This window comes from Lepidochelys kempii, chromosome 2, assembly GCF_965140285.1.
Source record: "Lepidochelys kempii isolate rLepKem1 chromosome 2, rLepKem1.hap1, whole genome shotgun sequence".
Taxonomy (NCBI): Eukaryota; Metazoa; Chordata; order Testudines; family Cheloniidae; genus Lepidochelys; species Lepidochelys kempii.
This window is the reverse complement of record NC_136381.1, coordinates 159,664,793-159,690,450: the sequence shown is the minus strand read 5'-3', so window position 1 is coordinate 159,690,450 and position 25,658 is coordinate 159,664,793. Positions and strand designations below refer to the sequence as shown.

The 25,658-nt window shown below is 41.7% G+C and overlaps 1 protein-coding gene across 11 annotated transcripts in view; it reads left to right on the top strand.

Annotated features, from left to right (window-relative positions):
• Nucleotides 1-25,658, top strand: part of LOC140907213 (poly(rC)-binding protein 3) — a 712,448-nt gene that overhangs the window by 290,371 nt on the left and 396,419 nt on the right. Inside the window, exon 1 of one of the 11 annotated variants that reach the window (XM_073332621.2) lies at nt 15,002-15,048. The exons of the other annotated variants lie outside the window; for them this stretch is intronic. The gene's annotated coding sequence lies outside the window, so the exon portion shown is untranslated. Of the gene's footprint in view, nt 1-15,001; nt 15,049-25,658 lie in introns of those variants that run through there. 11 annotated transcript variants of the gene reach the window in all.

Here is a 25,658-nt window from a genome sequence, read left to right as displayed (position 1 = left end):
ATTTCAAGGAAGGAACTTGCACAATTCCTGGAAGTGCTTGGACGTCTGACTTGTAAAATCAGTTTTTTTGCTTTTATAGATTCTAATTTTGGGAACACTCTTGTTCATATCTAAGGTGGATATATGAAAGTTAGCAATGAACTCTTTAGACTTCTAATAATATTGACTTTAGTAGTGTAAATTAAATAGCATAGATATTAAGCTGGATAGGTGTTAGTACAGTAATTCACTTTTTGGTCTGAAAGGGAATGTGACATTTGAGGGACCAAGCAGATGGAAAAATAGACTCTTCAGTAGAGATGTCTAAACTGCAGCTAGACATGTGACTTACCCACGCTAACTTTACTGTAACTAGCTCACTAAAAGTAGCAGTGAGAAGAGAGTGATGCAGGCTTTGGCACAGGCTGCCCAGCAAATCTCTATGCAGGGGGTCAGACAGGCTGGTACAGCCCACACCACAGTTCACTGCTATTTTTAGCAAGCTAACTAGAGTATAGCTGGTGCAGGTACAGCTACATGTGCAGTAAATCACACTCCTGGCTGCAATGTAGAAGCGTCCTTAGGCAACTCCTAAGTTACACCAGCAGTTAAACTCTGGGCCACCTCACTTCCCCCTCCCAGCCTACACAGACATGCCTCCAGTGTGAGGAAGGCTCAGGAGAGGAAGACTTGGAGCTCTCAACTGATTTATTCCACCCAGGGATTCCCCTATGGAAGGGGAAAATTCCAACTGTCCAATTAAGGCAGCTTTCCAGACAGACTCGAGAATGAGGATTTGACGTCAACAGAGCATAACCTTGAATGTGAAACTTGGTCCGTTACCCAATAAATAGTCTAAAAAATTAAACTGATAAGGTGTCTGCAAACTAGTGGAGTGGATCACCTGGTAAGAGTGAAAAGAAATTTTTCACTTGGCAAGCTTTCTCCTCTTCCTCCCTGTTTTCTTTTGAGGCTTTTACAGTGCAAGGCTTATAACTTGGGAACGAGAAACCAAATGCATTTACACTAGCAAATAAACAGACCCACCCTTTTACTCTAACAACTGAGTGTGTAATTCTGCCTTCTCTGAGACCTTTCTCTGTAGCTGTTTTTATCTTCATATTGTCTCTGAGAGCTCAGTTGCACGGTCAGTCACCAAACCTGCTTCAATGGTCTGTGCTGTATACCCGAAAAGAATAATCAAGGAATAATTGTCTATTTGCTTTCCAGCAAGCAAGCACTTTGTACCTTGTTACATGTTTAATTTCTTATCAACTTGACCGTACAGTATAGTAATAGAGATCCCAATTCAGCACAGTGTCCAAGTAGTGCTTTAGTTCTATTGACTTTAATGTTAAGTTGTAGTGAAGTCAGTGTTAAAGTTATGTATGTGCTTTGGTGAATATGAATGGTTTGCTAAATAATGGACTAAAATCAGACCAAATATATCAAAGATGAATAATTTCCCCTTTACCATAATCTGGAAGGATTTTGTTTTGTTGAAAATAATTACATTACTTTGCCTAGTTTTTTGTATATTCTGCAGATGCGTCTCCTTTTGTTGTATCCAGTTCATTACAGAAGAGTGCAAAGAATTATTGTGGATTCTATATGCTTTGTTGAGAAAAAAAGATTGATTTTATTCAACATGTGCAAAGGATTCTCTCTTCCTGATATATTGAAAATGTAATCTTGCCTGGCCATTAAGGCATATGAAGGACTGACTGATGAGTATATCAGGTTACAGGTATAATGAGACAGAGCCCATTTTAGTTTACCTGATTCTCATGCATTTTCTGGTACTCTAAAATTGTTTATCTTAGTTGTCATTTATTAAGAATAGATTCTGTTTTACCTACAGATAATTACACAGTACAGAGTTAAAGGCAGAGTGGTCAGATGGAATGAGCATAGGACTAGGAGCTAAATTCTGCCATTAAAATGATACATGGTGTTGGAGAAAATCATTCAATACTCCCCTCAAACTCTCAATTTCCCTATTTATTAAATGGGAATATGATTACTTTCTTACTTTGCAGGGTGTTGTGTGGATTAATTAGTTAATGTTTATATGGTGTTTTACAAAACATGTCAGATCTTATATAAATATTGAGAATTATTAATATTTTTAAACTGGAGAATTAATTTTACTCCATCCAGATCTTTAACTGATAATCCATTCATTTGGAAAGAACATTCTCTATCTACTTAAATTACCCCCTTCACCGTAATGCATGAGTGAATTTATCCTCACAGAATTTCTGTTCGGAAGCGATGTATAGATCTTTAAGGCCAGAAGGTACTATTATGATAATCTAGCCTAGCCTGTTGTATAATGAAAGCCAAAGGATTTCTCCCAGTAATTTCTGTACCAAATTTGTATTTTATCTGCATTTTTATAGATGAAGAACTTAGCCACAAAAAAAAAGAGTACTAGTGGCACCTTAGAGACTAACCAATTTATTTGAGCATAAGCTTTCGTGAGCTACAGGTCACTTCATCGGATGAAAGCTTGTGCTCAAATAAATTGGTTAGTCTCTAAGGTGCCACTAGTACTCCTTTTCTTTTTGCTAATACAGACTAACATGGTTGCTACTCTGAAACTTAGCCACAAAAGAGAATTAGGCCCTGATTCTGGAAATTCTTGAGGACACATGAACTTAACTAGCACGAATAAAGTTACAATTGTACTTGAGTGTTTGCAATGTTACTCGTGAATAAAGTTTCCTACATGCTCAAGTACTTGCCAGGTGAGTGTCATAAGTGGATTTTCCAAAGTCACACAGGAAGTCTGTAACAAAGCCATGAATACTGAGTCCCAGTCCAATACTTTAACCACAATGCGATCCTCCTTTTCAGGTGATAAAATAACTTGGGTTTATCTTTGGTTTACAGTTCTGCTCAGGCTCTGAGAGTGAATATGTCCTTGTGCAGTCATATGACTTTTGCTTTCATTCTGTTTAAAAAAGTTACTTCCTGTTAATGTGGTTCTTCGAGATATGGTGCAGATGTGTATTCCACTTAGGTGTGTGTACACCCAGTGCACCAGAGCCAGAGAAATTTGCCTAGCAGTACCCATAGAGGGGCAGTGCTCATGCCTTGTGGCCCTAGCCCCTCCCCGGACACATGAGGCGGCAACATCCCGACCCTCCCTCCGTTCTTTTGCACCAAACACCCAGAAACAAGACACTGATGCAGAGGGGATGGAGGGTGGGTCGTGGAATACACGTCTGCATCACATCTTGAAGAACCACAGTTACAGTAAGTAACTGGTTTGAGTGGTAGCCGTGTTAGTTTGTATCAGCAAAAATAATGAGGGAGTCCTTGTGGCACGTTAGAGACTAACCAATTTATTTGGGCATAAGCTTTCCTGGGTTAGATGCAGCCATATATTCCACTTAAGAGACCTGCAAGCAGTATCCACCAGGAGGCAGCTTGGCATCTGCCTAACAAAGACTGAAGGACTGCTCCACCAAAGCCTACTTCCACCTTGGAAGATGTGGTTAAGGCATAATGGTTTGTGAACATTTGTATCGACAACCACATAGCAGCCCTGCAAATGTCCAATATAGGCACATCATCAAGGAACACTTTGGACTTCGCTTGTGTTTCATAGAATGAGTTTGCACCCACGGAGGGGGTATAGCAGAGGCCATTTCATATGCCATCTTAATGCAGTGTGTTATCCATTTGGAGATCGTCTGCAAAGAGACCACTTGACCCTTCATGCAATCTGCATATAACACAAACAAATGAGATGAAGCACAAAATGGTTTAGTCCTGTCCAGACAGAAGCTAGACATTACCTGACATCTAAATATGGAGACGCTGCTTCTCCAGACATGAATGAAGCCTGGGAAAGAACACAGGTAAATCTACCACCTGATTCACATGAAACTGAGAAACCACCTTAAACAAAAATTTTGGATGCAGTTGTAAAGTCACTTTGTCTTTGGAGAATTGTGTATAAGGTGGCTCTGCCATCAGAGTCTGAAACTCTCACGTTCCCCTGGAAGATGTTACTACTACCAGGAATGCAGTTTTCGGACATGAAAGTGAAAGGGAGAAGATGCCAGGGCTCAAATAAAGGTCCCATTAAGGCTGCTAGGACTGAGTCAAGGTCCCACAGAGGAGCAGGCTCTGACCAGAGGATGTAGATGAAGGAACCCTTTAAAGAATCTTGCTACCATGGCATTGGAGAAGACTGATCTTCCGTGAATGGGGAGGGGGACAAAATGCTGGTATCGCTGCCAGATGCACTTTCAGTGAACTAAACACAAGCCCCAGTGACTGAAGGTGCAGCAGGTACTATAAAATGTCTTGGATAGAGGCCAGTTTGGATTCTGTGGGCCAGTGACCACATCAAATATCCTTTCCATTTCGCTGATTAGGCCATACTGGTGGAGGGTTTTCTACTGTTAAGGAAGATGTGGTGGACAACCACCGAACACAGCTCTTCCTTCTTATTCAGCTATGCAGCAGCCACACCGTGAGATGAAGGGAGCTGAATATGGGATGCAAGGTGCGGCCTTGGTTCTGCATGAGGAAGTCAGAGTGGGGAGGAAGCCGTATGGGAACTAGAATAGGCAGTGTGAAAAGGTCAGAGAACTGGCACTGCCTTGGCCATGCTGGTGCAATGAGAATGAGCTTGCCTTGTTCCACCTTGAGCTTGAGGATGACCTGAGGAATGATCCGGATAGAGGGAAGGCATACAGGAGAGCCAATTGCCAGCGGAGCTGGAAAGCTTCAGACTGGGATCCTGGACTGATGCTCCCCTGAGGGCAGAACAGATGATATTTTCTGTTGTCCCTTGTAGCAAACAGGTTGATTTGTCAGGATGCACAAAGAAGTGAAGATGACTCGGAGGAGCCCTTGTCTTCGGGGACCACTTATGACTCCGGAAAAAATACCTGCTGAAATGGTCAGCAATATGATTCTGAACCCCGGGCAAGCAAGTGGCTATAGGAGTAGCGTTCTCTTTGATGCAGAACTGCCACAGCTTGATTGCTCCCAGTCAGTGCAACCTGGAGTGTGCTCCTTTTTGTTTGTTCACATAGTTCACATCACAATGGTATTGTCAGTAAATTTGTGAACAATTGAGTATCTGATACATTTCTGAAATGCATTATAGTTGGCCCAAAGCTCCAGCACACTGAGATGCAGTGAGGCCTCCTGCTCCGATCACAGCCCCTGCACTTTCAGGGACCCCCAGGTGCACCCTCCTCAACCTATCAGGGAGGCTTCGGTAACAACCAGCCTGGTTGGCAAGGGCCCAATTAAGGGAATGCTGTGGCAAACATTCTGTGCATGCATCCACCACTGCAAGTAGTCCAGGACCAGTGGAGAAAGACGGCCCAGTCTAGCTAGAGGGTAAAGAGTGGGACAGTAAACCATCCTGAACCACTTTTTAAGAGTGGGGACGAAGAGGTAGCCTTGCAAATTGGACTGTGTGCATGCAAGCAGACGTGGCCCAAGAACCTCAGGCATATCTGAACTGTCATGGAAGGCTGAAACTTTAGACTGAGTCAAAGGTGGTGAACTGTCTGAAAATGGTCAGTCAGCAGAAATACTTTCAACTAGTGGAATCTAACAGGGCCCCAATAAACTCAGTTTTTTTTAGTGGGAGCCAAGGCTGATTTCCCGGTGTTTAGGATGAGACCCAGATGGTTGAGCAAGTACAGTGTGATGCCAACATGAGCAAGAACTTTCTCTCAGGATCTGCTAAACAGTAACCAGTTGTCCAGATACGGGAAGATGCAAATTCCTTTCTTCCTGAGATAAGCTGTAAAAATGACCAGGCATTTGGTGAAAACCTGGGGGGCAGAAGAGAGGCTGAATGGAGGTACTGTGTACTGAAAATGGTGCTCTGCCACGATAAATCGAAGAAACTTTCTGTGGCTTGACAATATTGTCACATGAAAGTAGCAAACCAGTTGTTCTGAGACAATGCAATTAAGTCTAGACGTTTGTCAAAGTTCCCATACGCTTTTGCTCCCATAACCCACTTAACAAAACCCAACAGCTTGAGTACACTCAGCATAAGAAACATTAGGCATGGTAAAATTTCTAAATTTTAACCTGTACGTTTCAAGGGTAACCTTAAACTGCTTTAACAGTATCCAATACTTTACATAATTCAAAGCTTCTTGCACCCCAGCTCACTGAATGCCTCTTTAGCTTTTCAGCCAGTCAATCCGGTTAGTAGGACAGCCATCCGTTGCACATCTGGAATCTGGTGAACATCACACAGTCATTCAAAGCTAGACAGAAATTCTTCTACGTCATCAGTATCTTTTTAGAAATGGGACAAATTCTTTTCCAATTTTTGCTACTGAGATGAGATGGATTTTCAGGCTGTGATAGTTTCTTTTGCTCCTCTATCACTTGGAGTTGGGCTGTAGCAGCTTCTTTCTGTCTCAAGTGAGCTTTCTTTTCAGCCTCTACTGTTCCATTCACCTCAAGTGAGCCTCCCTTTTGATTTCAGCCTTGGCTAGGTGTCTCTGGTAAATTTTCTTAGTTCTCTCCTCAGTTTCCTTTTCCATCTGAGCAATCTTTTGCTTCTCCTTCAATCGAAGATCTGACATTTCTCTCTGGTGCTTAAGACTCTGCTTGTCTGCCAGTGCTTACATTCTGATTACTTCAGCTGTAGCTGCACCTGGGGCAGGTGAAGGAAGAGACCCTGCTTTCTGCTCACTGCCCATGAGCAAATTTCTCCGTTCCAGATCTGAGGTGGGTTTTTTTTGTTTGTTTGTTTTGTTTTGTTTTAAAAGGATAACCCCCTTTGTGAGCACACATCTTCAAGGGCTTTTCTGTCAAGAAATACCCTCATATGTTTGTGGCTCATTCCTTGTAACTAATCTTTAACCTGTAAAACTCTCAATATCAAAATTTAAATTTTGAATAGCTTAGGGGGTTCTGATCCAAAACCCAATTGACTTATAACAATATGTATCCTAACCAGACTATGCAAAACATGAGCAGGTGCCTGTGACGGACCACACGGAGACTGCCACGCTCAGGGCAGACTGCAAGGAGTAGGGCAGATGATCCTGCCAAACTGGTGGTTTATTCTATCATTTGATTCACCCAATCAGTATCAAAAGAGCTGTATCACTACCGTGGTTAACAAAAAGCCAAACACAATCCCGGTTTGGCATTCCAGCCCTTGACTCCCATCCAGACAAACAGGACTAATATACTGAGAGGTTACTGAATACCTAATATGTGAGGTTCTACTAATCCCAAAAGATCAGACACTTATCTCTAGGTCAGTATGAATCTCATATCTTCCCCAAATGCTGCCCGCCAATCCTTAGTAAACTAACTAGAGATTTAATTAATAAAAAGAAAGAGATTTATTGAATGGTTAAAGAATCATATACATACAAGTGATATTCAGTGTTCATAGATCAGGATCATAGAAGTGATGAAATAGATTGCTGGCTTGCAAAAGTCTCTCTGATAACGTCCAAAAGATTGGAAGGTCTTTGATCCGTTATTCCAAACGCTCCTTTTGCTGTAAATCTACAGTCCAGAGAATTGAAGGAGGAATAAAGCAAAACAATGATGTCACAGCTTGCAATTTATAGCCCAGCCTAGGTGCATGGAAAGTTACTGGCCCAGTATGGGCTATAGGGTCACATGAGCATGGAAAATTACTGGCAAAAGATGGAGTCTTGTGTCACATGTCCTTGCATGGTTTGCTGAATCACAGGGGTGGCCAATGGCCACAAGCTGTCTGAGTCATCCACAGGAAAGGCTTACTGGGCTGGATGAGTTTTTTTTCCAATTGCCCATTGTGAGCTGAGTGTCCTTAATGGGCCATCAACAAAAAGCTGTCTAGCCATGATGTAAACCTATCTGGGAGGTGTCATCCAGGCATACAACACATCTTCAAGATAAGATATGAAGCCAATATTCATAACTTCAGATATAAAGATGATATATGCATATAAACAGGACTATCGTACTGAGCAATTCATAACTAGCCTGTTGATAACTTACATGACATACGTTGTACAAGATTTGTTGCAACTGTATAACAGTGGTAACAACAGTGATCTAAATGGTCACCTTTCTTATATACAGCATCACATTCAGATACAGAGTTTTGGTTCAGACCCTTTGTGGTGCAAAACAGAGTTTAGGGGTCTTCTTTATACTTCATACTTTATTAGCTTTTTGCAGTTGCCTTGGATAGGCTCTGAAGTACCATAGAACAAAGGTCTTTAAAGAGATTGCACATGAGACATGGGTTTGATGTTATCAAGGGTTATATTAATGGTTCAGCCACGTGAATTCTTAGGGTCCCTTGTGCAGGATCCATATCTCTTGCAGGTGGCACTCAGCATCTTGATGGCCACTGTTCTGGATTATATTTCCATTGCATGGTAGGATTATCTCAGCTGCATTTAGTGTTAAATTGGGGCTTGGAGAGTCCCAGGACTGTTATAAATGTTGTAACAGTATATAATAGCAAGACTTTGGCTATATCCAGCAGTGCAATAATTGTGGAATAAAGTTATTCTATTTATAAATGAAACACTAGAGGGTGGGATTAAGTGCTGTGAGGAGGTTTGTGTGAATTAATTGGGTTTAACAGTAATACTAGAGAAGTGATTGTTGGCATTACGTGCTGCTTATAAAACTAAAGATGGTCAAATCACATTTAAAAAACCTAAAATGTACTGCTGCCTAGGAGCACAGAGAGGAGTACATAAGTGAGTGCTTCATTTGCTTGCTGAGGATCACACTTACGCTTGTATCGTGGACCCAGCTGTTCATATCAAAAAGTGAGTAACTCTGTGATTTTATTTATTTTATTTTATTTATTTTGCACCAATCCTTCTCCTTCTTTACTATATCATCCCCATCTTTGTTTGTTATTCTCAGGCATTGGGGAACAGCTAAATATAGATGATAGACTCTTTGGGGCAGGGACTAAGTCATGTCTTTTTATTTGCTCTGTAAATTGCCTAGCACATTTGAGTGCCGTACAAATAACGACTACTGTTAATTTACAGGGTTGCAATGGAGAGCAGAATTTGGCCTCTGGTGTTCAAATAAAATCACTTAAAAAAACCCCTTCCGGTTCTTAAAGAATATTGACACCAAAAATGTTTCAAACCCACTTTTGGGATAGGTAATATTCCCATTCTTGCTTTCTAATATAATAGAAACCTCTCAGATATGGATAAGAAATAATGTGATTAACACTTTTCAGGTTGGCTCCTCCAAGATGCGGAAAAAACAGCCACTGGCCACCTCTTCACCTTAGCCCTTGAGGGAGTCCTCTCCACCATCCCCTTCCAGGAGTCTGCTACCTTCTCCTTACCCCTCCCTGTTCGCGAGCCTTGGGTCCGTCCCATCTCAAGGTCTCCCGGGTTGAGACGAGCCACTGCTGTTTTGGCAGGTTGAGGGCTTGGCATGCAGAGTAAGACCCGGGTGCTGGCTGCACTTCCATAACCTGCATGGTAATTACGAGATTTCTGTACCGCCATGCAGCTTACAGGAAATGTTGATCTCAAGTGGAAAAAGAAAAACAAAAATTGCACTTTAAATCTTTTCACTGACAGCCAGCAAGGCAATAGAAAAACCAGCCAGGCCAGTTAAAAATGAGCCAAGTGGTAACCCTATTATACATGCATTCAGCAGGCTTTCTCTACCTTTTTCCTTACAGCTGTTAAACCCCGTTCCACTTCCACATTTCGTAAATTAGACTCACTCTGAGTTTGCTCACCCTTTGAATGCTAATTTGGTGAGAGCCATTTACATTTATTTCCTGGCATTTTACACCCAACATACAGTATATCTTATCCTGCGGTTTATGCCACTGCTGAGCTTGAGCCACAGACTTCCATTAGAGTTTCGCCTGCATCCTGCAGGTTTACTCTGGACTACATTTAGCTAATAAGTGTAGAAACTGTGGATGGTTTCTTCTCTAACAGGCTCATCAGAATGCAGAAGTTGATGGCTGAGTCTGGAGTATTTGATAGATTAACAGAAAGGATAAACACTTACAAAGGAGCTGCACCTGAAAGGTGCCGAGTACCCATCATCAATTTTATAGATTTTGGGCTTGAGTATGACCCAAGGTAAGATGGTATAAATCAGGAGTAACTCACTGTAAGAGAGAACTCAAAAACAGGCTGCTGTTTAATAGCGTTACTGCACACAACTACTGACAATCTAAGCCTCCCTGCTGAGTGGTAGGGAGTGGGTTAGATGAAGCAAAGGCTTCCTCTAATCGGCCTTCTTTAAATTTCTAGATAAGTTATGTTCACAGTGAAGGTAGAGAGTATGTATCCGTCAGCTATGGGTAAAATCATTACAGGGATGTTGTAATTATCGCAAAACCTCAGTTAGGATTAAACATTTTTTAAAAAATCCAAACATGTTAAGATAGGAATGTACCTATAGGGCATCCAAACAACCTTAAGTCTGCACTGTACTGACTCTGTGCATTAAATATACAATTATGATTAGTGCATAATAGGGGTTGTAGTTCTACATTGAACTAATTTTTAAAGACACATTAGTATTTTTCATTTGTTCCCCTCATATTGTCACTGCATTTTTAAAGTAACTCATTTTTTAATGAATTTCAGTGTGTAAACTAATAGGTGCCCAGGTCATAAGTGCTATAGTTTTCGAGAGGATACTATGTATACTTTGTGCATAACATGATGGCTGAATCTCTGTTTTAAGTGCAAAACTCTCCTCAAACTTAACTATGGAACCACAAGCTCTAGATTACATTACTGTAGGAAAAACAGCATGATATTTGCATAGTATGTAATTGAACATGCAATAGTTTAGAAAGTAAATGACACAGAAAATGGAAAGGATAAGAATACATGCAATTTCTCTTTGAGCAGCTAAAAGGGCATATACATTTTTGTCTGAATCATTCAAATTAAAATATTTAATGCATGTATCAAGCCATTCAAGACAAGTTACAGCTGGACAAAATGACTTTTTTTAGGAACTGCCTTTATCTCCACAGTGAGATATTTGAGAGCCATCTATTCCTTATGTTGGAAATAATAGGTTTAATTTTTCTGAGGGCTTTCATGAAGATAATTCTGGTCCAGTTAATATAATGCCATGTTTCAGTGGTGACACACTTAGATATCTTCCATGAAATCAATGAAATATGCTACTTTTTTAATTAATAGATGCATTGTATCTTTGAAGATTGACTTTGTAAGATCTAGTAATAAACCCATGCACTTATATTTGTTTTTTCTAGAGTACTGAATGAACTATGTATCCCTATTTGAATTTTCATTTTATCTGGGATTCAACTTGCTGACAAAATGCAGAAATGTGATGTGTACCTTATCCTAGTAATGAGATAATTTGTATAGTAGCAATAGAAAATGGGTACAATCTTTTTTTTTTTTCCAGGTGTAGAAAAGTCAAGGGAAATATCTCTTTTCAGGAACAGCAGGAGAAGCAAACAACATCTCCAGGAGATGCTTGCATTAAAACAACACATATTTTCAGCTTTGTTAAATGTGAGGCTATAAATGAAATGAGCCTTATAAATGAAAAACTAAAAACTATGACTGAGTGTCATTTTTTTCTAAGCAATTATGTAAAGGAAATGCTAGCTCTGCCAGCAATTGAAATGGTGAAACTAGAGCTGAAAATGTGGGAGGAGAGGGGGTGTGGATGAAGGATGAGTAACATTCAGGGAGAGGAACATTTTAAAACTTTTAGGTGGATTTGAATCCCCATGAAAATGAAAGATTTATGGTTTTTGAACCAGGATTATTGTGGGAAGGTGTTTTGCCTCTCACTTCTGACTTCCAACAATATTGCCTTTTTTTCACTCTTTAGGTACTTACATGGCCTCCATCACTGCGGTGTTGGAACAGTTCCCAACCATTTAATGGTGTTTATCCTCACAATGTCCCTGTGAAGTAGGGACATCCCATTTTACAGATGGGTAAATGGGCACAAAGAAGTTAAATGACTTCCTCTGTGATCATGTGCAAATATGTGGCAGAGTCCGAAATTAAATCCAGCTCTCCTGAGCCCCAGCCTGTGGTGTTCAGTGGTTACTCAGTGCTTAAGTTTCAGAGTAGCAGCTGTGTTAGTCTGTATCCTCAAAAAGAAAAGGAGGACTTGTGGCACCTTAGAGACTAACAAATTTATTTGAGCATAAGCTTTCGTGAGCTACAGCTCACTTCATCGGATGCACGAAAGCTTATGCTCAAATAAATTTGTTAGTCTCTAAGGTGCCACAAGTCCTCCTTTTCTTTCAGTGCTTAAGGTACATGCCAAGAACTCTGCTTTATTCTGTGTCCTGTTCAGGTGGCTGTGCATAACAACGATAAGAGCTTCACAGCACCCCACCTGGACTCTTTCTGGGAAGTTCAGTCCTTAAAGGCACAGGCTGCAATACCACATAATCGAGAATCTTAACCACAAGACCATTCTTCCTCCCCTTTTAGTAGTGGGCTTCCTTTATGCAGAGATGGCCAATTCTGAATTTAATTTGTCATGTAGACAAAGGTGTTAGGGAGTAGGCTGAAAATGGGAGCGTCCAGCTCCTTTCACTTGTGACCCAAAACAGACTTGACCTCACGTCAAGGCCTCCAAAGCTAAACTGTCATTTCATTGTGTAATCAATGTATCCTAGATACTGCTGCTTTGTGCATTCCATGCAAACACACAAATATAAATATAGTTTGTTGTGAAACTTATTGGTTTGGGTGTGGCAGATATTATTACAATCACAAAACTAATCTATTCCTGGCAAGGAAAATGGGAGATAGTATCACAGAAATACTTTTCCCCAACAGAGCGTTGTTGCTGATGGGATAAACGAAACGATGCTTACTAAACTGTAGAAGCAGTTATTGTGGCTTGCACCTTCTAATACTGATGAAAAGTGCAGCCTAAACATTACTGCTTATATGGCAACTTATATCACATTGACTTGTATTTAACTTTTTTACAAAGTTATTCTCCCACAATGAGAGGTTAGTGAACTGTAGAGTCTTCTGTGAGGTCTACAGTTAGTCTGGCTCAGGTAGCTGCTGCACCAAGAAGGATGAAACATTTCTCTTCCTGTTTAAACCTAGGATCTTTACTGAATAGGCCCTATGCTGTGTGTGTACGCGCGTGTGCACATGCAAAATATAATTGCAAAGATTATGCCTGTACTCCATGAAAACTATACTCCATTAGACTGTCAGATAAAAGAACTTCATCGCCACAGACTGTTAAGCAATAGTGCATGCTTTGGGCCATCACCAAGTGCTGATACTGTAGATATATTTATTATTATTTGTATTGCAATAGCACCTAGAAGCATAATTCACATACCAGGACCCCCGTTGTCATGACTCGGATGTGGGTGGTCGAACCTACTGGTTGGAGCAGAAGTCAAGTATCCGGCCGAGTCAGCTACTTAAGAGGTCAGAGTCCGAGACAGAGGGTGAACTGAGAGTCAGGTGTCAGGAGGCAGACAGGGTCAGGTTAGTGGGAGATTGGAGTTGGGCACCATGTAGGAAGCCGGAGTCTAGGGTCTATCGCAAGCAGGATCTGTAGCAGTGACAGGCAGACAGTCTGTGGTGTTGCTCAGACAGTTCCCATTCATGGCTTCCTGGTTTAAATACTGGTACCAGCCAATCAGTGGGCTTGAGGGGTCGCCACTCAAGTTCTGCTGGGAAGTACTTCCTGCCAAGCCCAGCCTCCCACGGTCCTCCCTGGGAGCCCAGCCTAAGCTTCCCATGGTGATGCGGAAGTGTCCTTGTCCAGAACCCCCATGATCCCAGGTTCCAGGTCTGCAGGTTCTAACACCTATTATATTAGACACTGTACAAACACAGAACAGAAAGATGGTCCTTGCCCCAAAGAGCTTTTGATATAGAATTCTCTGATTTCAACAGGAAGATTCACACATGGATTGATGTTAGTGTGGTCAAATCAGTACTGTACAACAATGTACTTTTCACCTTTTTGTAACAGGCTGGCAGAGTTTGTATTAAAACCCCACCCTGTTAGCAGGTGATGATTTGGCTGGAAAATGTTAATTCCTTTTTGCTGATTCATTGTTGCACATGGCTCATCATCCCCTCCATTAACCCATTCACATGCAAATTGAGCCAGAGTTATGCGATTCGGGTAATCTCGAAGGTTGGCACGCTAATGATACCCCTTTAGCGGCTGCAGCTGCACGTTCTTCCAGCTGTATGTAGGATCTGAGTGGGGCTGTAGCCAAGCTAAGCATGTGAAAACTTGACGTATACTGGGGTGACTGGAATTGGACCTGGCTATCTGTGTTTGCAACGTTAGGGGATAATGGAGGCACATAGGTGCCAAGGCCCCATCAGTATTCACAATGCAGGAGAGAGAGAAAAAGAGAGAGAGATTAGCTAGGAACTGGCAACACAGATTGATGATAAAACCTACATGCAAGGCACAGAAACGGGACAGTCTGCCTGATGACGTTGAGGGAAGTAGCATGTCCCTATGCTCCATGTAAAAAGACGTGAGTTGGTTCACATCATAAAATGGGATAAGTTGTAAAATGGAGCAATATACCATGATAGTAAAACAATTGATATTTCTCACTTTATTTTGTTATTCCTTTACTGAACTGTGTGTGTACCTACACGTTTTTAGGGTGAAGTGAAGAAAACAAAATTTTAAAACATCAGATGAAATTAATGGGATTGCTGAAAGATCAGAAGTTTGTAGCATTGCAGATGTGCACTGTATATATTGCTTGAATTATTACAGTACTAGTCTATTATTGATTTTAAGTGGGTCTTTTTCCAAACATGAAAGCAAGGAAATGTTCCCATTAAAAGTGAATAATTTTGATATTGTCTGAGTCTATTCTATAATCTTTACAAACTGTTAAAGATCGTGGGCTGATTTCTACCCTCTTTAACACTCCTGCAAACACAATGATCCTGATTCTACTCTGTTATGCTAGTTTAAATCAGGAGTAAGGCCATGGAAGTCCATGGAATCATACAGGTGTAAAAACAGCATAACTGAAAGGAGACTCAGGCCATAGTGCTCAGAGGTGTGGACAAAGGATACGAGGTGAGTGAGATACTATCTTTTATTGTTGTAACAGAAATTGGTGCAATAAAATATATTACCTCATCCGTCTTGTCTCCCTAATATCCTGGGACTCTCATGACTACAACTACACTGGACAAGGAACGTCAGTCCAGTAGCATTTGTCCTGTGTTGTTTAGCTGTCTAATTTGTTATAAGCAGTGACTCTTCTATTGAAGGACATAAAAGTGTATCTGTCTTATCTGTTACTTACCACAAACGGATCATTGTTACGGTATGTTTGAACCAATTTTAAAGTAAAGCTGGAAAAAGTAGAAGCAGAAACAAAGTTGAATGTCAGAACAACAAATCCAGGCTCCAGGGAAAGACAAAACTTCTGTCAAAACGTGGAGCAATTGTGACTGGCAAATCATGGTTTATTTAAAATACCTAAAAGAAAGAGAAAGTAACTTAAAGGACTTACCGGTACACCAGAGTCCTGAGCAGGGGGGCGGGGCCTCAACCAGAAGATGCGGGGCCTTTTAAATCCCTGGAGTTCCGGTGGCGATTTAAAGGGCCGGGGCTACAGTAGGGGGGGATGGGAGGCCCAGGCCCTTTAAATCACCGCCGGAGCCCCATGGAAGTGGTAGCTGCGGCGGTGGATGGGAGCCCTGGGGCTCAAAAGGCGATTTAAAGGGCGTGGGGCTCCAGCCACCACTACCACAATGGAGCCCCGGGCCCTTTAAATCACTGCTGGAGCCCTGGGGCTCCCAGCCGCTGCCACTACCCTGGGGCTCCAGCAGCGGGGCTCTGGTGGCGATTTAAAGGGCGCGGGGCTCCGGCCACTGTCGGGAGCTCCAGGCCCTTTAAGTTGCCGGCCTGGGGAAGCTGCCCCCTGCTGGTACGGCTCTTGCTGGTATGCTGGACCGGAGGGGACTGGTTTACTTTCACCTCTGGTGAAAGTTCTTGAAGTACACTGCAACTTCTGTGGCAATAAAAGACCTAGTACTAGTCTGTCTATGCCTTTTTCATTCGGAAAATATAAGCAAGCTAAGAACAGAGAGTTGGAATGAGGTTTATTTCTCTCCCATTCTTATTCAAGGCTCATATTGAACAAGACCACCAAATTCGTAACATAAGCCAGTACTCTGTCATTGCAGTGCATGCCTTTGTTAACAGCTATGTATTTCACCCCTAACATTTATTAGTATTGTTCATAACTAGAAACTTAAACTGTTTTACTAATGCATTTTAAACCATTATTTGTTTTATTCACAGATGCTTCCTTGATTTACTCTCTCTATTTTTTTTTCTGGCCTAGTTACCTAGTCTCTCATGGCAAACTATTTTTTGTTTCTTAGAGCATGAGCTGAAACCCCTTTAATAGCTTTAGAAGTATGCTTACAGGACTGTATTTCAAGAGCCTTTAAAAGCCACTGTTTTTTCTTTACAAACTCATTAATACCACACTTCAGTGACACAGATGAGTGTTCTGCATCATTAAACTTGAGGTTGATGCACAGTGTAATATCTTAGTGGATGAAACTGATTTCAAATTTGAAAGTCAAATTATTTACAATTGATTATTTTTCTGATAGTGCTTTTGTAGCACATGTGTGTCTGGGTGTCCATATATGTGTCTGAAGAAAGCTCATCCTACAAATAAAGAATCCACTCTGAGGTCCATTTTCTTTTTTCTGCATGTAAGAAGCAGCCACTGTCCTATTCAAAAGCTAAGCTTATAAGAAAAAGGGCAGGTGAAGAGCTCCCTACAGAGCTGCTGCGAATTCCATTGGAAACATCAGTTGCCACGGGGATACTGAGCAACAAGACCACTGTAGTGCTTCCCTCTTGGAAGTTCTGTTGCCCTCATTTTCACAAGACCTAAGATTTGAAGCCTGCTTTCCAATTGGTCTTCTATTTATCAGGTGCCAGCACTACTTCTGTGCCTCTTGGGCCAGCTGGCCTCTGCTAGGTTTTATTTCCCAGGCTTGAATAGCTGTTTTGCTGGAGTAAATTCTAAATTAACCACAATTGACCGGCGGTGTAACACTGACCTTAGAGTGATACTCTTTTAAAATCTCTTTTTGTGAGACTGAGAAGGTTAAAGGGTTTTGAGGTCTCAGGCTATCTTTTCAAGCTTGAGAATAGGAATCCAATCTATGTACTTCTAAATAACTCAAAACCTAATTGTCAGAGAGTTTGAAAAACCTTATTGCTGGTGTCTCAAGTTGCAGCACGGTGGCCTGAAAGGGGCATGTCCATGCATCCTCCAATTTGAGAAGCATCCAAAAGTTTGGGTACTGTGTACACTCTTTAGGGCTCATCATCCCCCCAGCCCTTTCACCAGCCTTTATAATATGGTCTTATTTATCTTCATCCAAGTGCCTCTTGGACCTTTTAAGAGTAGGTGCTAGCAGCCATGCTGTAACTGGGACTTAGCCCTTTAAGGTAAAGGAATCCTGGGAAATGTAGTTCCCTAAGAAGGGACTAAGTCCACAGATCATATGACCAAAAGCGATCTAGGTGACTGTAAGAGGCTTGTATAATAACCTAAGTTTAGGATGGAGAGAGATCTGTGGGGAGCAGGAAGTGCTGTGGAAATCTCTCCTTGATGGGCCGGGGAGGGGGCTTAAGAGGGCTGGGAAGCATTCAGCCTGGGAGAAGCTGTAGAAAAATCTTAGGAGACAGGCCATGTACGAAGTGGTTCAGGGAAAAGTAAAGCAAGGATGTTGAATGGAGTCGGCAGCCATTGAATGGTTAGGGTTCTTGTGCTGGAACCTGCAGTGGAAGGTGGATCTAGGTTCTCCTACAGCTTCACCTGGAGATAGTGGGTATGCACCCCTGCATTAAGGGGGAAAAGAAATGATTGAGACCTACAGAGTCAGAGAGCCTGGAGAGAGTTGGCAAGTAACTGATTACAGCCTGGAAGTGTGGTGTGTTGCCTGGGAGGGTGTTAGCAGCGGACATGGTTCTGCAGCACCACAAGTTGCTCAGGACCAGGAAGAAATTTCCTGTGGTAAGATTCCTCTTGGGGTGGTGTCCTCCCAAACTGTCTCCAACAGGCAGCTATGTCTTAAAGGCATTGTTGTGTCCTATGTTTGTGGCCACTAAACAAGCCTCTCCTTTTCTCTTAAATTAGTGAGGCCCAGGAAGAATGTTACCTGTCCCATCAGCTCTGGCAGCAGGATTGTCAAAGGCTAGGTGGTTGCAGTGAGGAAAGATGACAGGAGTGCGGAGAGAGAATGGGCTAGTCGTCATTTGGAGGGATGGCTTGGTAAAGGTGGGAAATGTGGCCATGTTTAAATTGTGGTGTGGGAAGGAGTATGGAAGGAACGGGGGAAAGGGGGTCCTTATGTGACCTTTTAAAATGGGTCTGATTCAGGAATGAGTGAATTGCTTCATGACTTATGTTAGCCTCAAACTATTGAGAGATAAGGAGGAAATGAACATGGGGCAGGTTAACTGCCTACTGTAGGGTTTCTGGCACCTATCTATGAAGCATCTGGTACTGGCCTTTGGCAGAGACAGGTTAGTGGCCTGAATAGACCACTGGTCTGATCCAGTATGGCAATTGTGTTTCCATATTAAGATTTAGGTTGGCTTTTTATTTTATTTTTCCCAAAATTGTTTGTTTCCAGTCTGAAGGATGACTAGAAGCCCAAAGCTACAATATTCAAAGGGTCTACGGACAGGAGATGATCAGTTTCCATTGCCTATCAATGGGAGTTGAGTGAATAACACCTTTATGCCTCTTTGAAAATCCCACCCTAAACTTCTGTTAGTGTCTGTGATGCCTTCTGTCCAAGGTCACAAAATGTTTATTCAGAACATCCCTAGCGCTGTCCATGGTGCAGTCGCAGCCAGTGATTGTGCTTGGATGGCAGGATAAAATACTGTGCCTTTTTGGGGGAAGTACTATATCATTCACATACAAGAAATATCCTCCTTTGTAGCCATTAAGTGTCCCATAAAATATCTTTTGTGTGTTTAACATTTTGGCATCACTCTTAGAAAGCAGGCTTTATTGTAAAGACCAGCTACTATAGTCTTAACTGTAATAAGTCATGCTGTGTTAAGGTGATGAGCTCTTTATACTGCCCTGTCTCTAAAAAGGACACATATAGTTTTATTAAACATTTTCCAGATAATAGTACCACTATTTTCTAATTTTTCTTCCCTCTTGACTTGCCCATCTCCATTATACTATTATTCTCTTTGAAGAAGCTATATTATGTTTACCTTAGTGGTATACAGTATCCAGAAGGAAAGGGAAGAAAATCTATGTCAGCTCAAAAAATATCTCCTTAGGAATCTATGAAAAATTAAAATCTTATATAAGGTGCTGTAGACCCTGGATGATGTGGTCTAAGATGATTCCAAAAGAAATCATATTTTTGTGTGTGTGTGTGTGTGTGTCTCTTGTGATGGTCCAAAGAGATTACTTTAAAACGATGTTTAATCAAAACAAAGTCACAACAGCAATATTTATTTCCTGAATACCATTCAATGTGACTATTAAGCATTTCCTCTTCCCTTTTCCTGATTGCCTGGGCCAATCAGAACAATATAGGAAACTATAAAAAAAAAAAAAAATAAAAAAAAATCTTGTGTGAAAAGGGAAAATGTTTGCTGTTCACAGTTCAATTCCTAACAAGCATGTGCAGGTAGAAAAAACTGGCACAATGTCGTCTTCTGAAAATGGACCCCAGAGTAGGAATCGGTGATTTTCAATACCTTTCCGCCTCTATTGAAGGTGGTTTTTCCTACATTAGAAATAGGAATCACTAGAGAATAGGGTAGGGTGGATAACCTTTGTAGGATGCATTCTCTCCTGCATTGTTTTATGAAGGATAAGAAGCTTACTTTCTCTGTTATTTCTGTATGTTTGCTGTACTTATCTATCTTTTATTCATCTGCCTGTATGCATAGGTAAAGTAATGAAATGGTGCAGAGTGATAAAATATCTTTAGCCCAAGAGTGAGGAGAAAGACTCAAACCCTTTAATGGTGGTTAGTGTGGGGCCTGTTCTACTCTCACTGAAGTCAAATAGAACAGGCTGGCTGTATTGAGTTGGTGATTAAGCTGATAAATGCACAGGAAGTGAGGATCCCAAGGCCTTTGAGTAGCAAATCCTGAAATAACAGTTTAAAATAAAACTATTTGTTAATATAAAATATTGGAGATAATCGACCAGATTCTTCTCTGAGCTACAACTGTACAAACCCAATGATTTCAATAAAGTTGTGCTGGTGTAAATTAGATCAAAATATGACACCCAAAGGGATTTTGCCAGGTTAAATAAAAGATGGGTATTTACAAGAGATGGCTGCAGCAAGCTAAGTTCTGATTTAAATTTAGCTTCCCCATAGTTTGGTGGGTTAAGATGTAGGATTTTGGTATAGATCCTTTCAAATAAGTAGAGTTGTTTCCTCCATAGAAGGCTATAAAATAGCAACGCCGTAGATCATTCCAGTTTATAGGCAAATACAGTGGCTTTCATTTATGTAAGAAAAATACAGTGTGTCATTGACCAGTAATTACCTTTTATGCTTTCACCTTGGGAGCATTTTTCCTCTTGGAGCCAGATACCTATTTTGATGGCTTGCCCTTGGAAGGTAATGAAGCCAGAGGTATTTCATAGGGCTCTGGGAGAGACTGCATTTTCTCCAAAAGACCACTCTCTAAAGGTTTTACTAGGAATTTAAATTACTGTGTTTGTCCTTGACCTCTAGCCACCTTCTTCCTTGGCTCCTCTCAGGTCACTGTTGATTAACAGATGATCTATGACAAATGAATTGAGAGTATAAACAGCTAGCGTTCAAGTGGAGGAAATCTAGTGCAAAGGCTGTTTAGTTGCAACATTTTTTTAATTTTTATAAAATCTTATGCTGTGGCTTCTCTTTTTCAGTCAGAATATGGAGAAGGTTGCAGGTGAGATAATTTGCACAGATCAGGCATTGATGCTGATATTTATTAGATTTGCCCTTCATCGTGAGGTGTTCTTGACTCATCTGCTGACTTTACTAGGAGTTACTGGAGTTGTCTGTCTTTGGCTTCTTTCTTTTCTCTCTGTGAGATCACAGTGGGTATGTGAGGAAACAGAATAAATTGTCCTCAAGAGCTCTCAGATATGGTGTGCTGCAGGGTGCTGTCTTGCCATCCCTCATTCAGTGTGTTTATGGGACCAGGAGAAAGGCTAATGAGGATGTATAAGATGATTTCCAGCATGTAGGTGACCCTCAGCTTTATGGCTCCAACTTGTCTGACTCAATAATGTGGTCAAGTGTCTTAGCCAATGTATAGTAGAGATTGAGGTATGCATGAGAGCTAGCTGGCCAAAGGTCAGTCCTACTAAGACTGTGGTGAGGATGGTGGGTTGGGGGAAGCAGCTGGAAGTGATGGCAAAGAGAAGATTGGCCCCTTTGATTGCGGGGGTTCATCCACCACTGGTTGCTCAAGTTTCTAGCTATGGGGTAGCTTTAAATCAGCAGCTGATTTAGACATTCATATTACAGTAATGACCAGGATGTTTTCCTCCATTCAGATCTAGCTGAGAGGGTGTGATCTTTGCTCTCGGATGTGAACAAAGAGATGCATTATCCATACCTTTGTAACCTCCACGTTAGACTATTACAATATGTCGTACATGGGGCTATGCCTAACAACTGCTTGGAAAGTGAAGGTGGTAGGCTTACCAAGTGTGACTCTAGTGCTCCAGAATCTACATTCACGGCCTCTTTGTTTGCAGATAGAATGTAAGGTGGTGGTTTTAAGTAGTCAGAATCTGCTGACTTTCAGGACATGCAGCAAAGGCCATCTGTTTGCTAGGGCTTGCAGAGATGGGTGGAGGTATAGGACTTGTGGATGGGAAGCTGCTCAGATCAGGGGTGGCCAACCTGTGGCTCTGGAGCCACATGCGGCTCTTCAGAGTTAATATGCGGCTCCTTGTGCAGGCACCGACTCCGGGGCTGGAGCTACAGGCGCCAACTTTCCAGTGGGCCTGGGGGAGCTCACTGCTCAGCCCCTGGCTCTGCCACAGGCCCTTGCCCCCACTCCACCCCTTCCCGCCCCCTCCCCTGAGCCTGCCATGCCCTCGCTCCTCCGCCTCCTCCCCAGAGCCTCCTGCATGCCATGAAACAGGTGATGGGGAGGAAGGGGGAGGTGCTGATTTGCAGGGCTGCCAGTGGGTGGGAGGCAAGGCGCTGGGAGCTGGGTGGGGGGTGGGAGCTGATGGGGGGCTGCTGACATATTACTGTGGCTCTTTGGCAATGTACATTGGCAAATTCTGGCTCCTTCTCAGGCTCAGGTTGGCCACCCCTGCTTAGACCTCCTGGCTGGGTAAATGAATGCACTGTTGGGTGAAAGTTCCAGTATGCTGCCTGGTGATTATTTCTGTGTAAACTATTATTCCAAATAATTGTCAAAGCATCCAGAGCTGAAGTTAGTCATCTTTTTCTTTTCTTTTTTTTTTTTGCATTTAAAATCTAAATAAATAAATAAAATTTAAGATTGTTTTAGATCCTTGTTGTATAAATATTTATGTAACTAACTGATCCAGTCTTGCAAATGAAATTATGATGATTCTGGGATTGATTACACCCTGAAACCTATTGATGTTCACAGTATTCTTTCTTCTCAAGGCTAGGCACTTTATACCCTTTGCATTATATATAATTGATGGCTTGTGCATATAGACATGGACGTGTGCAGCATGGATGTAAATTTCATTAGTTTTTTTTTATATTTTATATCTGCTGTGAAAGTCTCTTTGTCTCGAGGTACAGCAGTTCAATTGATAGTCTCAGAAGAATAGTCTGATACTTTCAGAAGGGTAGTCTGATTTTTAACAATGCCATTGACTGCCCATGAATTATTTATGGTTGTCAGTCCATCTCCAGTATTACATTCTGCCTTCAGTACTTCTAAACTGGCTCTAATGACATTCCTAGCTAAGCAGTAATGAATGCCAATATATAGCATTGCAGATTAAGTAATGCCTCATGTTAGTACTTGGAAAGTTACTTCTATCAGCTTGTATTTGTGCAATTCTACAGAATAGCACACTCATTAGTCAGTAATGTTACCCTAGCTAGGTAACTGTATATTCAGGTACTTGGAAAACACAAAGGATTACAGGTCTAACAGTTGGTGGCTGCTGGGTCCAGTGGAATGGATTCTGATCTCATTAAAACTTGTGTAAATAGAATAGGTCTATGGAATTAATTGGAATAACTTTGGGATTTACACCACTGCAACGGAGATCAGAATCAGCGCTAGTACCTTTATTGCAGCTCAGCCATTTGTGTTTGCTTTATTCAGGTAAACAGCCACAATTGTAATACAGCCAAGTGGGAATTCTCAGTTGCACATCCAAGTGGCAGCTTGAGAAGGTGCAAAGTGTGGAAAGAGATAGCATTTGCTTTTGTGGATTATTTATAGGTTGTATTTGACCTCCACAGACAATAAGTGATGCATCCGCAACACTTTCGGAGTGGAGTGTGAATTCTGAATGACAAAAATAAATACTTCTGACATTAGTCTATCGGGCAAACGACAAATAGTGCTTTAAAATGAGGTAATAAAAATTAGAGAGAAATACTGACCATATATATGATAGTTACTAACTAAGCTCGTATTGATAGTACAATTAGTGCCAGGGGAAAAAAACTTCAGGGAGGCAGTGCCTGAATCAGTGATGGAGACCGTTCTATGTTCCATGCTGAGCTCCAGCCACTAATTAAGTGATGGATAATTGCTAATGAAAATAAACTGAGCTTTCAGAATGAAGTGTAAGCTGCTGAGGGTGCAGAGATATTCCTCAAGAAGGGAGAACAAAAATCAGGAGAAAAGCAGCATTTCCATCTGTATAGTGTTGTCAGCCGTCCGTTCCAGGATTCTTTAGTCCAGGTCAGTCCAGGCCTTAGGGGCGATGTTAATAAAGAAGGGAGTGACCATAGGGTTTGTTTCGCTTGTCTAACTACCAGAGCACTCAGGAGAGCTACAAGCTTCGAACACTGCCTCGCAGCCTGGATAAAGAATCTTCTTCATAATCATTGCAGCTGAGTCCTGTCTCTTTACTGCTACAAGGGACGCTACAGTCTGCATGAGTAACAGAGATAGAGGCAGAGTATTGTAAAATGGGACCCTAGCCCTACCCTAAGCTATCTCGGTGGAACAAGAAGCAACTGGTCTCTCACTGCCCCTGGCGTTACCCAGAGGAACAGGCTGGCTGTAGTCCCCTGCCTATGGGAAGGGGTGGGGCACTAGTAACTCCAGGGGATGTCCTTCCTCCTGATCTACCTAGCAAGATTACCACCAGCAAGGCCTGGCCTACTGGGTCCTTAGAACACTTTGGGCTTGGGTATAAGGTTACAACACAATTACCCTTGAAGGACAACAGAACTGCTTGTGAGATCCTGGGACTGAGCCTGAACACTGGAGATTATGGCAAAGGAGTTTCCAAATCACCTCACCCTCTCGTCACAGTACCTCCTTCACAGATGCTCCTCTGACCCACGTCAGATCCATCAGTGAGGTGGAGTGCTCCAACCCAGTTACTAGAGAGATTCCCAATAAGTAACTTACCCCGAATGGAGTAGTTGCTTTATCTAGAATTAAACTGTTAAAGAGGCGCACACACAAAACACTAACTCAAATAAAGGGGATTTATCTTTCTCAGGAACAGCCTGAAAATAGGAGAAAACTTGTTAGCAGGTTTCAAAATATACTACAGCAATCCTTGCACTGTTTCCTACACCCAGATGAAAAGACATGCTAAACTATTTCTATGTATATGTAACCCTTCTGCCAGGTGGAGCTGGCAGCAACAGGAGTCAGGTTCAATATCTTGGGGTTCCTTTGCAACAATACAATACAGAACCAGCTGGAGCCCCCACCTAGTAACCGGGCCTAGTTACACAACACCCCTAGGTGTCTCTAAAAGGTAATACTTCCCCTTTCGCAAGCACAGAGTCCGAGTGTGGGAAAGAAACTGTTTAAAAAAAAAAGGGGGGGGGGGAATAACCCAGCATTAACTTGGGAAAATGCCACAAGCAGGATTCATAAGCATAAAACAATGAGTAAAACCACCCACCTCAGAGTATCTTGGGCAGCGTCCTTCATCTCAAATTCTAAAGTCCAACAACCGAAAGTTCCTCTAACGTGCCCCACCCTTCTCCCTCACTGCACCCCACAGAAATTTATATGGGGAGTTCTGATGTATAAAGGAGAATAAGTGAATCAAACAGTTTAGAAAGGGGTCAGCATTCTAAGACCGTCCAACTCTGAGATACGTGGAAGCAGAGACTCTTAGTGAAGTGGTTAGGGAAACAAATACTTCACCATGAATTGTGGCTTCTTCTTTTTATTCTTGATTATAGACGTTTCAGGAGGTTAAATCAAGTGTCCTAAATTTAACCAAATTATTTATCAAACAATCAGGGGCTTCCAGAATTTTTGCAAGGCAACTTGTGTCCTAATTTTTACCAATGCAAGAAGCTATATTAATGTAGGTTGCACAGTTAAACACACAAATGTCGGAACATAACAAAGTTAAAGGAAAATATGAAACTAACTCAGCCCCTATATACAATGCATGTCAGCCCAGTTTTCCAACTGTCATATATTGGTGTCCTTTCACTGAAGTGCTA